We start from the raw sequence: 14,600 nt of genomic DNA on the forward strand, positions 1-14,600 counted from the left end.
CTTGTCCCTGTTGACCAAGATGCCACATCACATCTAATCCATTTGTCTGCATTTGGCCCATACCTCTCTTTTCTACTCGTATACTCGACACATAAAGTAGAAAAAGGACTAAAATGGGAAAATGAACAAATTTTGGACCATAAAGCCACACGAACCGGAATAAGCATTGCATTCATTGAAACTGAGCTGACATTTATAGAGAAGGAATCGTAGTCATGCACCACAGAAAGAGGACCTTCCGTCCAACTCACCATGCCGACCAAGATGCCCATCCAATCTCGTTCCATTTGCTCTTATTTGGCCCATGTCCCTCTTTCCTACCCATGTACCTGTCCAAGTGTCTTTTAAATGTTGTTGATGTACCTGCCTCAATTACCTCCTCTGGCAGTTCATTCCATACACCCACCACCATCTGAATGAAAAAGTTTCCCCTCATGTTTCTATTAAATCTTTCCCCTCTCACATTAGCCCTGTGTTTTCTGGTCCTTGATTCCCCTACCCTTCGAAAAAGACTGCATTCACCCTATGAATTTCCCTCTGGATTGTATAGACCTCCATCAGATCACCCCTCTATCTCCTGTGCTCCAAGGAATAAGGTTCTAACTTACTCAATCTCTCAATCTCTCAATGCTCAGGCTCTCGAGTCCTGGCAACATCCTCGTAAATCTTCTTTGTACTCCTTCCTACTCCTTCCAGCTTAATTACATCCATGTGTTTTCAGGGTGACCAAAACTAAACAAAATACTCCAAATGGATCCTCACCAACATCTTGTTAAACTGTAAGATAATATCTCAACTTCTATACTCAATACCCTGGCTGATGAAGGTTAATGTACCCAAAAGCCTTCTTGACCACTTTATCTACCTCTGACACCTCTTTCAGGGAACTGTGATAAAAATGATACTTCATTTATTTAACCGTATAATGCATGAATGTGGCAGATTCCTCTATTTGTCGTTAAGTTAGCTATAACACTCAAATCTCATCTTGTGTTTATTAAATAAAATAAACAGCATTAGCTTCCAGCTGTGGCAATTGGATTTAGCCCACTTGTTTTTCAAAGACTTAATCAGCCCTATTTCAGCTGTTGCTGTGTCTTGAGAAGCGAATTAACACAGCAAAACAAAAACAGGCCCTTCGGCCCACCGAATCCGCACTGACCAGTGATCCCTGCACCTTAACTCTATCCTACACACACTAGGGACAATATTACATTTATACCAAGCCAATTAACCTACAAACCTATACGTCTTTGGAGTGTAGGAGGAAACCGAAGACCTCGGAGAAAAACCTCACAGTCATACGGAGAGCGTACAAACTCCGTACAGACAGCACCCGTAATCAGGATTGAACCTGGGTCTTTGGCGCTGTAAGGCAGCAACTCTACCGCTGCACCACCGAGTTGGTTTCAGGCACAGCGCTAGTATTAGTCAAGTGTTTCCTGAGGAGAGGGAGAAACACATCTGTCTTCCTCAGTCCCTTCGTCTCTCTGAGAAATACACATACAGGAAAGTGGTACTTTTTAGAAACACTGTCTGGAATTTGCGGAAAGAAAACCCCGTGAGTTTATATGTGGTAGACAAAAGTGCTGGAGAAACTCAGCAGAGAAGGAAATAGGCAACGTTTCGAGCCGAAACCCTTCTTCCTCCCACCAAAACTAACTTTGAAGAAGTTCTCCTCCTCCCTCGAAGTTCTTAAACACGTGAGTTTATCTGTGATCACTTGTACAATGGAGGGAATTCGACAACAAGCTCAAGGGCTGCATGGTGGTACAGTGGTAGAGTTGCTGCCTTACAGAAACCCAGGTTTGATCCTGACTATGGGTATTGTCTGTACGGAGTTTGCACGTTCTCCCCATGACCTGTGTGGGTTTCCTCTGGGTGCTGCATTCTGAAGATGTGCAGGTTTGTAGGTTAATTGGCTTCTGTAAATTTTCCCTAATGTGTAGGATCGAACTACTGTACTGGTGATCGTTGGTTGGCGCAGACGCTGAAGGGTCTGTTTCCTTGCTGTATCTCTAAACAAAACCAAATGTTGTCGTTAACAGGTGCACAGGTCAACTAAGAAATTTGTGATTCCCTGCTTATCCACTAGAGGTGCCACTGAGTTGTCCTCAGCAGATATCACAAGGCTTACAAGGACTTCAATTTTCTTTCAAACCACTTGCACTGTTTAAAAAAACATTGAAAATATTATACATTATTGAATGCATGTAATTAAGTTTTTAATGGTGTGCATGGTTACAGCTGCATAATCTCTCTTGGCCAATAAAGTTCATTTTCATTGTAGATTGTAAATCTTTCTTAATAATTGTTCCACAATTATCTGGATTTAAAAAAGTACATGCCTTTTAAATATACTTTTGCTAGATCACAGCATATGTTTATGATTTATCCCTTCTTTATTTTGGCTACAAAAAAATAGCAGCGGTAGAATTGCTGCCTTACAGCAATTTGGGACGACAGATTGTGCAATGGGCTAAGTGTTCGGCTGGCAACCGGAAGGTAGCCGGTTCGAATCCCGCTTGGAGTGCATACTGTCGTTGTGTCCTTGGGCAAGACACTTCACCCACCTTTGCCTGTGTGTGAATGTGTGTGAATGTGTGTGAGTGATTGGTGGTGGTCGGAGGGGCCGTAGGCGCAGATTGGCAGCCACGCTTCCGTCAGTCTGCCCCAGGGCAGCTGTGGCTACAGAAGTAGCTTACCACCACCGAGTGTGACTGAGGAGTGAATGAATAATGCAATGTAAAGCGCCTTGAGTATTAGAAAGGCACTATATAAATCCCATCCATTATTACAGCGGTCATAAGTGATAGGAGTAGAATTATGCCATCCGGTCCATCAGTCTACTCCACCATTTCATGGGCGGAAATCCCGGGTGGGATGGCTGGGACATGTCCCTCCCGTGTTTTGAGAGGTGGCGGACCATTCCACCCCATGTTTTGTAATCCGGATTTTGAAATTTGGTGAGAACATTCAGTTGGTGTGTCACTGTTAAGCGCTTGTTAAATGTCTCTATTAACATCGTATTAACACGATGTGTCACCAATTGTGTTTTGACCTTCAAGTATTCCTGAAGGTATTCACGGAGAATTTCTTAAAGCTGTCTGACGTGGGTACAATTACCATCTGAACTAATTGGATGTATTGGTGGATGAGAAAGATTTAAACGGGTATCGGATTTAAATGGGTCAGGTCATTAAGGTCTCCGGTCGAAGGGGTTTCCTGGCTGGCTTGCAGGTAAGTCCCTCATTCACGGTCACTCACAATATTTAGTTTTTTTTTCCATCTCTCTCTCTCCCCCCTCCAAGGTTGGTTCTTCTGTTTGCCTTTATTTGCTTCAGTTTTATTTGTTTATGTGTTATTTATCACATTGTAGCTTTTGAAAGATTCAAGCGGATATCGGATGCTTTCTAAGGGCTGAATCGGCCCGTTCGTGGGGCCTTTCATCGCCTGGCACGGCTAAAAATTGGCCGCAGAATCTTCCAGAATCATCGCCCTGCGGGTCAGGCAGTCAAACTGCTGCATCATGACTCCCGATGTTGAAGCCCCCACCGGCCGATTTTAAGCCGCGCTGGGTGATGAAAGGCCCCACGATTCGGGACGGATGAAGCTGCTGTTGCTGGAGTTCAGATTCGGTCACCAACCAGGTCAGCTTCCAATGTTACCGTCCACAGGGCCCACGGCCGAAGCTTCGCTTGCGCCCGCGTGTGTGTGCGTGCGCGGCCACCAAGAAATTGTGTCCCCCCCCCCATGTTTTGATAGAGATTTGCCATGCTGATCTATCTCTCCCTCTTAGCTCTCTTCTCCTGCCTTCTCCCCATAACCCCTGACACCTGTACTAATCACGAATGTATTTATCTCTGTCTTAAAAAGATCCATTGACTTGGCTTCCATAGTCTTCTGTGGCAAAGAATTCCACAAAGGCGCAGATACAGACGCAGGTTTGATCCTGACTACGGGTACTGTCTGTGCGGAGTTTATACGTTCTCGCCATGACCTGCGTGGGTTTTCTCCAAGATCATCAATTTCCTCCCACACTCCAAAGATGTATGGGTTTGTGGGTTAGTTGGCTTGGTATAAATGTAAACTACCTCCTCTGTCAACTTGTTCCATACACCTACCATTCTCTGTCTAAAAATGTCTTTGAGGGCTGTCTTCAACAGAATCAATGGAATGCTGAATTACACAACCCAATTAACTTGTTTGATGAGTTTTGTCCTCCATGCTTTCAGCAAACATGTTTTTTGTTTTTGTAACAAACCAGCGAAACAACATAGATCAGGATAAAGCACCTGAAGGTTCTCTTTGTTCCTTGGGATGAAGGTCTGAAGACCTTGATTAAGATAGAAACAAAATGCTGGAGTATCTCAGCGGGAGCATCTCTGGAGAGAAGGAATTGGTGACGATTTGGGTCGAGACCTTTCTTCAGACTGCGAGTCAGGGGAGAGAGAGACACACACACACAGATCAGGAAGTGTAAGGTGTGAAAACAAGACATCAAAGGGGACAAAGTTCAAGGCAAATGTAAAATAGGTCATTGTTAGCTAGGAGCAGGTGACAACGAAGCTTACAGAGATAAAATGTAATCGGGGGTCAGTCAGACTGGTCAGAGAACTGGGAATGGGAAGGGGGATGGAGAGAGGGAAGGCAAGGGTCACTTGAAGTTAGAGAAGTCAAAGTTCATTCTGCTGGGGTGTAAGCTGCCCAAGCGGAATATGAGGTGCTGTTCCTCCAATTTGCATAGGGCCTCACTCTGACAATGCAGGAGGCCCAGGACAAAAAGATCAGTGTGGGAATGGGAAGGGGAGTTAAAGTGTCCAGAGAATGGAGCAGCTGGGCTTGTACACTCTGGAGTTTAGAAGGATGAGAGGGCATCTCATTGAAACATATAAGATTGTTAAGGGTTTGGACATGCTAGAGGCAGGATGTTGGGGGAGTCCAGAACCAGGGGCCACAATTTAAGAATAAGGAGTAAGCCATTTAGAACGGAGACGAGGAAACACCTTTTCTCACAGAGAGTTGTGAGTTTGTGGAATTCTCTGCCTCAGAGGGCGGTGGAGGAAGGTTCTCTGGATGCTTTCAACAGAGAGCTAGATAGAGCTCTTAAAAATAGCGGAGTCAGGCGATATGGGGAGAAGGCAGGAACGGGGTACTGATTGGGGATGATCGGCCATGATCATATTGAATGGCAGTCCTGGCTCGAAGGGCCGAATGGCCTACTCCTGCACCTATTGTCTATTGTTTATTGTTGCGCAACCAGGAGATCAGATAGGCTTAAGCGGACTGAGCAGAAATGGTCGCCGAGCCTACGCTTGGCCTCGATTAACTTTAATTAAGGTCTGAGTTGACATTCTGTGGGTCAGTGTTCCGCTGGGCTTGCTCTGCAATGCTTTAACATTTCTCCTCTAATGTACCTATTTAAGTTGCTGCTGCCTTACAGTGCTAGAGACCCGGGTTCCAACCTGTCTACCGTCCCGTGTGTTGTCTGTACAGAGTTTGCACGTTCCCCCTGTGACCACGTGGGTTTTCTCCAGGTCCTTCGGTTTCCCCTCACATTCCAAAGACGTGCAGGTTGGTTATCTAGGTTAATTGGCTTCTGCTGTGTTAGATAGAATGAGTGTATGGGTGATCCTGGTCGGTGCGGATTCAGTGGGCTGGAGGGCCTGTTTCCATGCTGTATCTCTAAATGTGAACAATGAACTCGCACTGTTACAGTCAGGCCCAACACAAGCTTAAGGAGCAGCACCTCATCTTCTGTCTGTGCACGTTGCAGCTTGCAATACTTCACATCAAATTCTCTAATTAACTAATCCTTTCCTTCTGTTTGTACTAACGTAAGGGCGGTCACAGTGGCACAGCGGTAGAGTTGCTGCCTTACAGCATTTGCAGTGCCGGAGACCCGGGTTCGATCCCATGTGATCCGCGTGGGTTTTCTCCGAGATCTTCGGTTTCCTCGCATCTCCAAAGATGTACAGGTTTGTAGGTTAATTGGCTTGGAAAATATAAAAATTGTCCCTAGTGGATAGTGTTAATGTGTGGTGATCGCTGGTCGGCGCGGACCCGGTGGGCCGAAGGGCCTGTTTCCGCACTGTATATCTAAACTAAGCTAAACTAAACTAAACCCGGCCATTACTCAGTGTTCATGCATAGAATTGCTGTTGACTTCCACCTAGTCTATCCATATGAATATTTCCTTTCTTTTCTTCATCATGAAATGATTAATCATGATTTGCAGGTAATGGAGGAATATGGATCACATGCAAGCATTGGAGATTAAATTAAGTTGGCATCAAGTTCAGCACGGACAATGTGGGTGGAATCGCTGTTCATGCGCTGCACTGTTCTCGGTTAATAGAAACATAGAAACATAGAAACATAGAAACATAGAAAATAGGTGCAGGAGTAGGCCATTCGGCCCTTCGAGCCTGCACCGCCATTCAATATGATTATGGCTGATCATCCAACTAAGTATCCTGTACCTGCCTTCTCTCCATACCCCCTGATCCCTTTAGCCACAAGGGCCACATCTAACTCCCTCTTAAATATAGCCAATGAACTGGCCTCAACTACCTTCTGTGGCAGAGAATTCCAGAGATTCACCACTCTCTGTGTGAAAAATGTTTTCCTCATCTCGGTCCTGAAAGATTTCCCCCTTATCCTTAAACTGTGACCCATTCTTTGTTTAAGGGTCACTCATTCCAACCACGTTGTCAACACTGCACGGACAAGGGAGGCACGGTGGTGCAGCGGTAGAGATGCTGCCCTACAGCGCCAGAGACCCGGGTTCTATCCTGACTTCGGCTGCTGCTGTCTGTACAGAGTTTGCACGTTCTCCCTGTGACCACGTGGGTTTTCTCCGGCTGCTCCGGTTTCCCACCACATTCCAAAGACATGCAGGTTTGTAGGTTAATTGGCTTCAGTAAAATTGAGCCTAGTGTGTGTAGTGTACGGGTGACCCTGATCGGAGGGGAGTCTGTGGGCTGAAGGTCCTGCTTCCAAGCTGTGACTCACACTGTTACAGCGAAGTCCAACACAAGCTTAAGGAGCAGCACCTCATCTTCTGTCTGCGCACATTGCGGCTTGCAATAGTTTAGTTTAGTTTAGAGATACAGCACGGAAACATGTCCTTTGGCCGCTCTGAGTCCATGCCGACCAGAGATGCCCACACATTAACACTATCCTATACACATGAGGGACAATTTACAGTGTTTTCCGAAGCCAATTAGCCTGTAAAACTGCACCTCCTTGGTTTGTGGGAGGAACCTACGCAGTTCACGGAGAGAACGTACAAACTCTAGACAGACAGCACCCATAGTCATGTTAAACCTGGTTCTCTGGCACTGTAAGGCAGCAACTCTACCCGCTGCACCACTCTGCCATCCTACATCAAATACTCAACATCAAATTTGATAACCCCTCCTTTCCTTCAGTTTGTGCTAGACCTGGCCATTAATGCCTGCCATCGTTTTGCCTCAATATTTTTGTATAATCTGACTTACTGGGTATGTGCCAGGGCCACGGCATTAGTAAAATATTACACAGATCAAGAAGGTGAATCTTACCTTAATTATTAACTATTTCCCTTACCCCCCAGAAAGATAGAGTGGGATATGGGCCCAAAGCAGACGAATAGGACTAGCTTTGATGGGCTATCTTGGTTGGCATGGATGGGTTGGGCTGAAGGGCCTGTGCTGTATGAGTATTATCAGTTTCTTCTGTTATATTTCAGATATCCAACATCTGCAGTTTTTTAAAACAGTATTTTTGTCTTACATTTTGATCCCTGATTTCCACACATTATATTCCATGTCATTAATCGTCTACACATTTTTCTCACTTTATCCATGGGATAGTTTGGATAATCTTTTCCTCTCTCTGTTGCAGTCCTTGCAAAACTGTTTGAACATACATCTGTGTTCAGTGGCAATAAATATGGTAGTGTTGGCACGTTGTACTTTGCCTCCGAAATCCATTCCCTTGATGTACACATGCACAGTAACCTCTAGGCAGGCACATTGCACCGAGTTTACAAATCTGGATTTCATGAGGTTGAGTTATTTTCACTTTGTTCCATATTTCTGGTCGACCAGTTCCACAAAAAGTGGTGGCAAGGGCGATCGTGGTGGCGCAGCGGTAGAGTTGCTGCCTTACAGCGAATGCAATGCCGGAGACCCGGGTTCGATCCTGACTACAGATGTTTGTCTGTACGGAGTTTGTACGTTCTCCCCGTGACCTGCGAGGGTTTTCTCCAAGATCTTCAGTTTCCTCCCACACTCCAAAGACGTACAGGTTTGTCGGTTAATTGACTTGGTGTATGAGTAAATTGTCCCTAGTGTTAATATGCAGGGATCACTGGTCGGTGGGGACCTGGTGGGCCGAAGGGTCTGTTCCCGCGTTGTATCTCTAAACTAAACTAAACTAAACCAAACGCTTCAAGAGTTTTCGTTTTAGTTTTGGAGATGCAGCGCGGAAACAGGTCCATCGACCCACCGAGCCCATGCCGACCAACAATCACCTCATATGCTCCCACTATCCTACATACTTGGGACAATTACAATTTTACCAAGCCAATTAGCCTACAATCCTGTATGCAAACCAGAGTAGCCGAAGAAAACTCACGCAAGCCATGGGGAGAATGTATAACACCAAACACATAGCACCTCTAGTCAAGATGGAACCCGGGTCTCTGGCGCTGTAAGGCAGCATCTATCGCTCTACCGCTGCCCCTTCCAGAACATACATGGAAGACTTCCAGCATTGCATGTATAATGATATATATGTTTTTTAAATCTGGAAACCCTAACTAATATGGTAACAAGTACCCGTGTACAAGGTACATGGATGGGACAGGTTTAGAGGGATATGGACCAAACACGGTCAGATGGGACTAGTGTAGTCGGGACATGTTGGCCAGTGTAGGCAAGTTGGGCCGCAGACCCTGTTTCCATGCTGGATCATTCTATGACTGTATGACCTATGGCACGTTTGAGGCCCATTGGCGCTCATAGAATGTGTGCAAACAGCAGTAAAATGCCAACATTAACAGGATCCAAGCAATATGGTTCCAATTATCCAGAGCTCTGGGTGAAGTAAAGGTAAATCCACAACTTTGGCAGCTGTATAAAAAAAGGAGTGGGAGCTATTTTACTCGTTGTGAATAGCTGAGTATGTGCCAAATTAGCTTCAAGCTGTGAAAGATACTACAGGAGCAGGGGAAAAAACATTGAAGCAATATTGTTTCATTTGTTCTGGACCACTATAAAGAGGAAACTCGTTAACAAGAAATTACAAAGAGCCACTGAAATGGGTTCTGTTATATTCTAACAAATTTCTTGGCTTCAGCCTTGTTTCACAGGAGGCTGGAGAGGTGAGAAGTACGTTAGTTTACTTTAGACTTCAGAGATACAGCGTGGAAACAGGCCCTTCCACCCACTGAGTCCGCGTCGACCAACGATCGCCGATAATAAACAGATAATCCTCCGACATTTCCTCCGCCTCCAACAGGATCCCACCACTGGCCACATCTTCCCTTCTCCTCCCCTTTCCGCTTTCCGCAGAGACCGCTCCCTCCGCAACTCCCTGGTCAATTCGTCCCTTCCCACCCAAACCATCCCCTCTCCGGGTACTTTCCCTTGCAACCGCAGGAAATGCTACACTTGTCGCTTTACCTCCCCCCTTGACTCCATCCAAGGACTAAAGCAGGAGAGGCAGAGGTTCACCTGCACCTCCTCCAACCTCATCTATTGCATCCGCTGCTCTAGATGTCAGTTGCTCTACATCGGTGAGACCAAGTGCAGGCTTGGCGATCGCTTCGCCCAACACCTCCGCACAGTTCGAATTAACGAACCCGATCTCCGGGTGGCGCAACACTTCAACTCCCCCTCCCATTCCGTATCCGACCTTTCTGCCCCGGGCTTCCTCCATGGCCAGAGTGAGCCCCGCCACAAATATGAGGTGCAGCATCTCATATTTCACTTGGGTAGTTTACACCCCAGCGGTATGAACATTGACTTCTCCAATTTTAGGTAATCCTTGCTTTCTCCCTTCTTCCCCTCCCCTTCCCAGCTCTCCCACAAGCCACTGTCTCCGCCACTTCCTTTCTTCTTCCCGTCCCCCCACCCCCACATCAGTCTGAAGAAGGGTTTCGACCTGAAATGTCACCTATTCCTTCGCTCCATAGATGCTGCCTCACCCGCGATTTAAAATCCCATTTTTTCACTGTTCACAAAACTCATAAATTTCTGTCTCCCATCATTCATGAATAAGAACGTCTAACTGATCTATGTTTGTAATGATTCTATATATCAGCTCTAATGGAGTGTGAGCACAATACTCAGAGCAAGTTACAGTGGTCAACCTGAATCAATATTCTTCTTGCTCCTGGTACTTTATCATCACTTGGAGGTGTTGTGGACCTACCAACGAAACACCAAGGAAGGAGAGTGCCCACCTGATGACCCCAATTAAGTCTTTACCCCTACCCCCACTCAAGGTATTAAGAAGGTGTCAATTATAGTAGGGATTGTAATATCAAGTCCTATAAGCTCAACTGTTTTGTTATTTTGTGGCTCATTCTGTGCTTATTGAGCACAAACACTCTCAGTGGCCAGTTTCTGACACAAATATGACACCAATTCTTTAATGGAGAAATGCCTCCAATATACAAGTGTCAAACCGATGAGACACCTTCAGACACTTGCTATTACCGGGTTAAAGTATGACATGAACATATTCATGGAAACACATTCGTTTTTTTAGATTAGTTTAGTTTAGAGACATTTTTTAGGTTAGATTAGTGTAGTTTTTTTATTCTTGATCTTAAACCATTTATTGTGGTTTTGTATGTAATTTACTGTGCTTTTGCTTCGTCCAGTAAATCTGGTGGCATATTATAATAATCTTGTGTATATTTTTTCAGATAGTCACATATTTGAAATAATGATACTGTGCTTTTGTATGCAATGTATTCTATGTAATGTCTTGTCTTTTATCTGGACCTTGAGTGTAATAAAAAGTAAGTAAGTAAGAAGTATGAAAAGAGGGCCTTTGGCCCATTGAGTCCAAACGACCACCGATCACCCCTTCACTTTAGTTCAGACTTTATACTTTAGAGATACAATGTGGAAACAGGACCTTCAGCCCAACGAGTCCTCGCAGACCAACGATTCCATACATTAGCACTATCCTACACACTAGAGAAATTTACAAATTTTACTGAAGCTAATTAACCTCGAAACCTGTAAGTCTTTAGAATGTAGGAGTAAACCAGAGCACCCGGAGAAAGCCCACGCGGTCACAGGGAGAACGTACAAACTCCGTACAAGCAGTATCCATAATCTGGAACAAACCTGGGTCCCTGGCGTGGTTAGACAGCAACTCTACTGTTGTGCCACCATGCCACCCTTTATGTTCTGTGTTATTCCACTTTCGCATCCACTCCCTACGCATTAGAGGCAATTTACAGAGGCTAATTAACCCGCACGACTTTGGGATATGGGAGGAAACTGGAGCAAGTGGTCGAAACCTGTGAGTCACAGGGAGAAATTGCAGAGAGCTCCAATGGTCAGGATCAAACCTGGATCTCTGGTTCAGTGAGATAAAGGCTCCATCAGTGTATAGAAGTTGGGATGTAATGTTAAAATTGTACAAGGCATTGGTGAGGCCAATTCTGGAGTATGGTGTACAATTTTGGTCGCCTAATTATAGGAAGGATGTCAACAAAATAGAGAGAGTACAGAGGAGATTTACTAGAATGTTGCCTGGGTTTCAGCAACTAAGTTACAGAGAAAGGTTGAACAAGTTCGGGCTTTATTCTTTGGAGCGCAGAAGGTTAAGGGGGAACTTGATAGAGGTCTTTAAAATGATGAGAGGGATAGACAGAGTTGACATGGATAAGCTTTTCCCACTGATAGTAGGGAAGATTCAAACAAGGGGACATGACTTGAGAATTAAGGGACAGAAGTTTAGGGGTAACATGAGGGGGAACTTCTTTACTCAGAGAGTGGTGGCTGTGTGGAATGAGCTTCCAGTGAAGGTGGTGGAGGCAGGTTCGTTTTTATCATTTAAAAATAAATTGGATAGTTATATGGACGGGAAAGGAATGGAGGGTTATGGTCTGAGTGCAGGTATATGGGACTAGGGGAGAATACGTGTTCGGCACGGACTAGAAGTGTCGAGATGGCCTGTTTCCGTGCTGTAATTGTTATATGGTTATATGGTTATAGTTAAGGGGCTGTCCCACTTGGGCGACTTAATCTGCGAGTTTAGAAGAGTGTCTTCGACCTTCAAACTCGCAGCACGGTCAACACGTGGTCCTAGGAGGTCCTCATGAGGTCGCTGGAACTCTCCTTCATGCTCAATGGAAGCTCCTGAATACTCAAGGCCTCAACTAGGTCGCGGAAAATGTTTCAGCATGTTGAAAGATTTTCTGCGAGTAAAATTTGGGCGGCATGGTTCTTTTTAACTCAAAATGCAGTGGAGTGGGATCGAGGGCAGCCGTAGGCCATCTCCTTCGCTGACCGGGCATTTTAATTGGCTCATTGGAGTTTTCAGGACCACGGAAGACCTACCAGTAGGTAAAATGCCCGCTAAACTTTATTAAACTTCTTAAAAGTGTCTCCACTCCTTCTCCCCCCCCATTCTCTCCCCTTCTCTCCCCCCCTTCTCCCTCCCTTCTCCCTCCCTTCTCTCCCCTTCTCTCTCCTTGTCTTTCCTTCTCCCCCCCTTTCTCGCCTTCTCTCCCCTCCCCCCCCCCCCCACCGCACTCTCTAAAGGACTTACTGTTACTGTGCAGCTGTTTTACTTTATCGCGGGTGTGAATTTCAGACTCCTCCCCTTTCCCTGGCACCCGCCTTTGCGATGTGTGTGTGTGAGGTCGGTCGATCCAGCTCGTGGTTTCAACATGGACGGTCGATCCAGCTCAAGGTTTTTCAGGCGAGTGCCCTTGAGCTTGACGGTCGAAGACACTCTTCTGGACTTGCGGATTAGGTCACCCAAGTGGGACAGCCCCTTTATGCCACTGCGCTACCCTAAATGTTTAGTTTAGTTTAGAGATACAGTGCGGAAACGGGCCCTTCTGCCCATCGAGTCCGCTCCGATCAGTGAGCCTAGCAAACTAACACTATCCTACACACACTAGGGACAAGTCAATTAACCTACAAACCTGTACGTCTTTCGAGTGTGGGGGGGAAACCGAAGATCTTGGAGAAAACCCACGCAGGTTACGGGGAGAACGTACAAACTCCATACAGACAGTACCCATAGTCAGGATCGAACCCGGGTCTCTGGTGCTGTGAGGCAACAACTCTACTGCAGAGCCACCGTGCTGCCCACTTGCGCCACCGTGCTGCCCACTTGTGCCTGCACGCTCACCTGTATGTCAGGGGGCTGTGGGCTCCAGTCCCCATTTGGTTACTCCAGCAGGCTCACACATGAGTGAGGGAATCAGCCACTGGCAGACGTAACAGTTGTCAAGTCAGTCTAGAACTCTGAATTGAATTGAATTTCTTTATTTGTCATTCAAAAACAAGTTTGAACAAAATTTAGTTACCATGCAATCATATCAATAAAAAAAGCACCAAAACACACAATTACATAATTTAACATCAACATCCATCACAGTGACTCTCCTCCAGGCCCCTCCTCACTGTGATGAAAAGTAAAACGTCTTATCTCTTCCTTGCTTATCTCTTATCTCCCCCGTCTTATCTCTCCCGTGGTCAGGCAGTCAAACTGCTGCTTCGAGGTGATCGAGGCTCCGATGTTGAAGCCCCCGTCGGGCGATGGTAGATCCCGCGGCCGATTTTAAGCCACGCCGGACGATGAAAGGTCCTGCGAACGGGCCGATCTAAGCCTTACAATTCGGGGTGGACGAAGCTACTGTTGCTGGAGCTCCCGAATATCAGTCGCTAACCAGGGACCTGCGAGCTCACGATGTTCACAGTCCACAGGGCCCGCGGCCAAAGTCTCCGAAGTCAAGTTGCAGCTGCAATCGCAGCGCTACCGCAGCCTCTGAATGTCAGCCAGCTCCGTGATGTTGAGTCCACAGGCTCTGCGACCGAGTCCACAGGCTCTGCGGTCGATTCCAGTTGTAGGCTGCCAGCTCCTTGATGTTAGGCCGCAGCACAAACAGAGATACGACACGGAAAAAGGTCGTATCTCCGTTGAAGAAAGAGAAAAACATGTTTCCCCCACCCCGCACATAATACACAACTAAAAATAGACTGTGACGTACATCTAACATTAACAATAAGACAAAGAAGGAAAAAAAAAACAGACGCCCTGCAGGTGAGCTGCAGCTGCAATGCAATGCCACCACAGGAACTCTGACAGCTACCCCATGAAAAGTTTAATGCAACTATTCAAATATTTATGCCTCCATCAACACCTGCACAATAAAGACATGAATCTGCCATGTGTGAGAGAGTACAGGATGTGGTATGATTACCAGTATTGATTGATGCAGCAAAGGTCATCACGCTTCAAGAAGTATTCATGGCTAGAAAGTACCTCGGGGCGATCTCAGGACTAGAAAGACATTCCACGCAGACGGGTCCATCTTTTTTTATTTGCAAACACAAACAAAATTACAGAACAGG

Source organism: Amblyraja radiata, chromosome 5 (genome assembly GCF_010909765.2).
Source record: "Amblyraja radiata isolate CabotCenter1 chromosome 5, sAmbRad1.1.pri, whole genome shotgun sequence".
NCBI classification, from domain to species: domain Eukaryota; kingdom Metazoa; phylum Chordata; class Chondrichthyes; order Rajiformes; family Rajidae; genus Amblyraja; species Amblyraja radiata.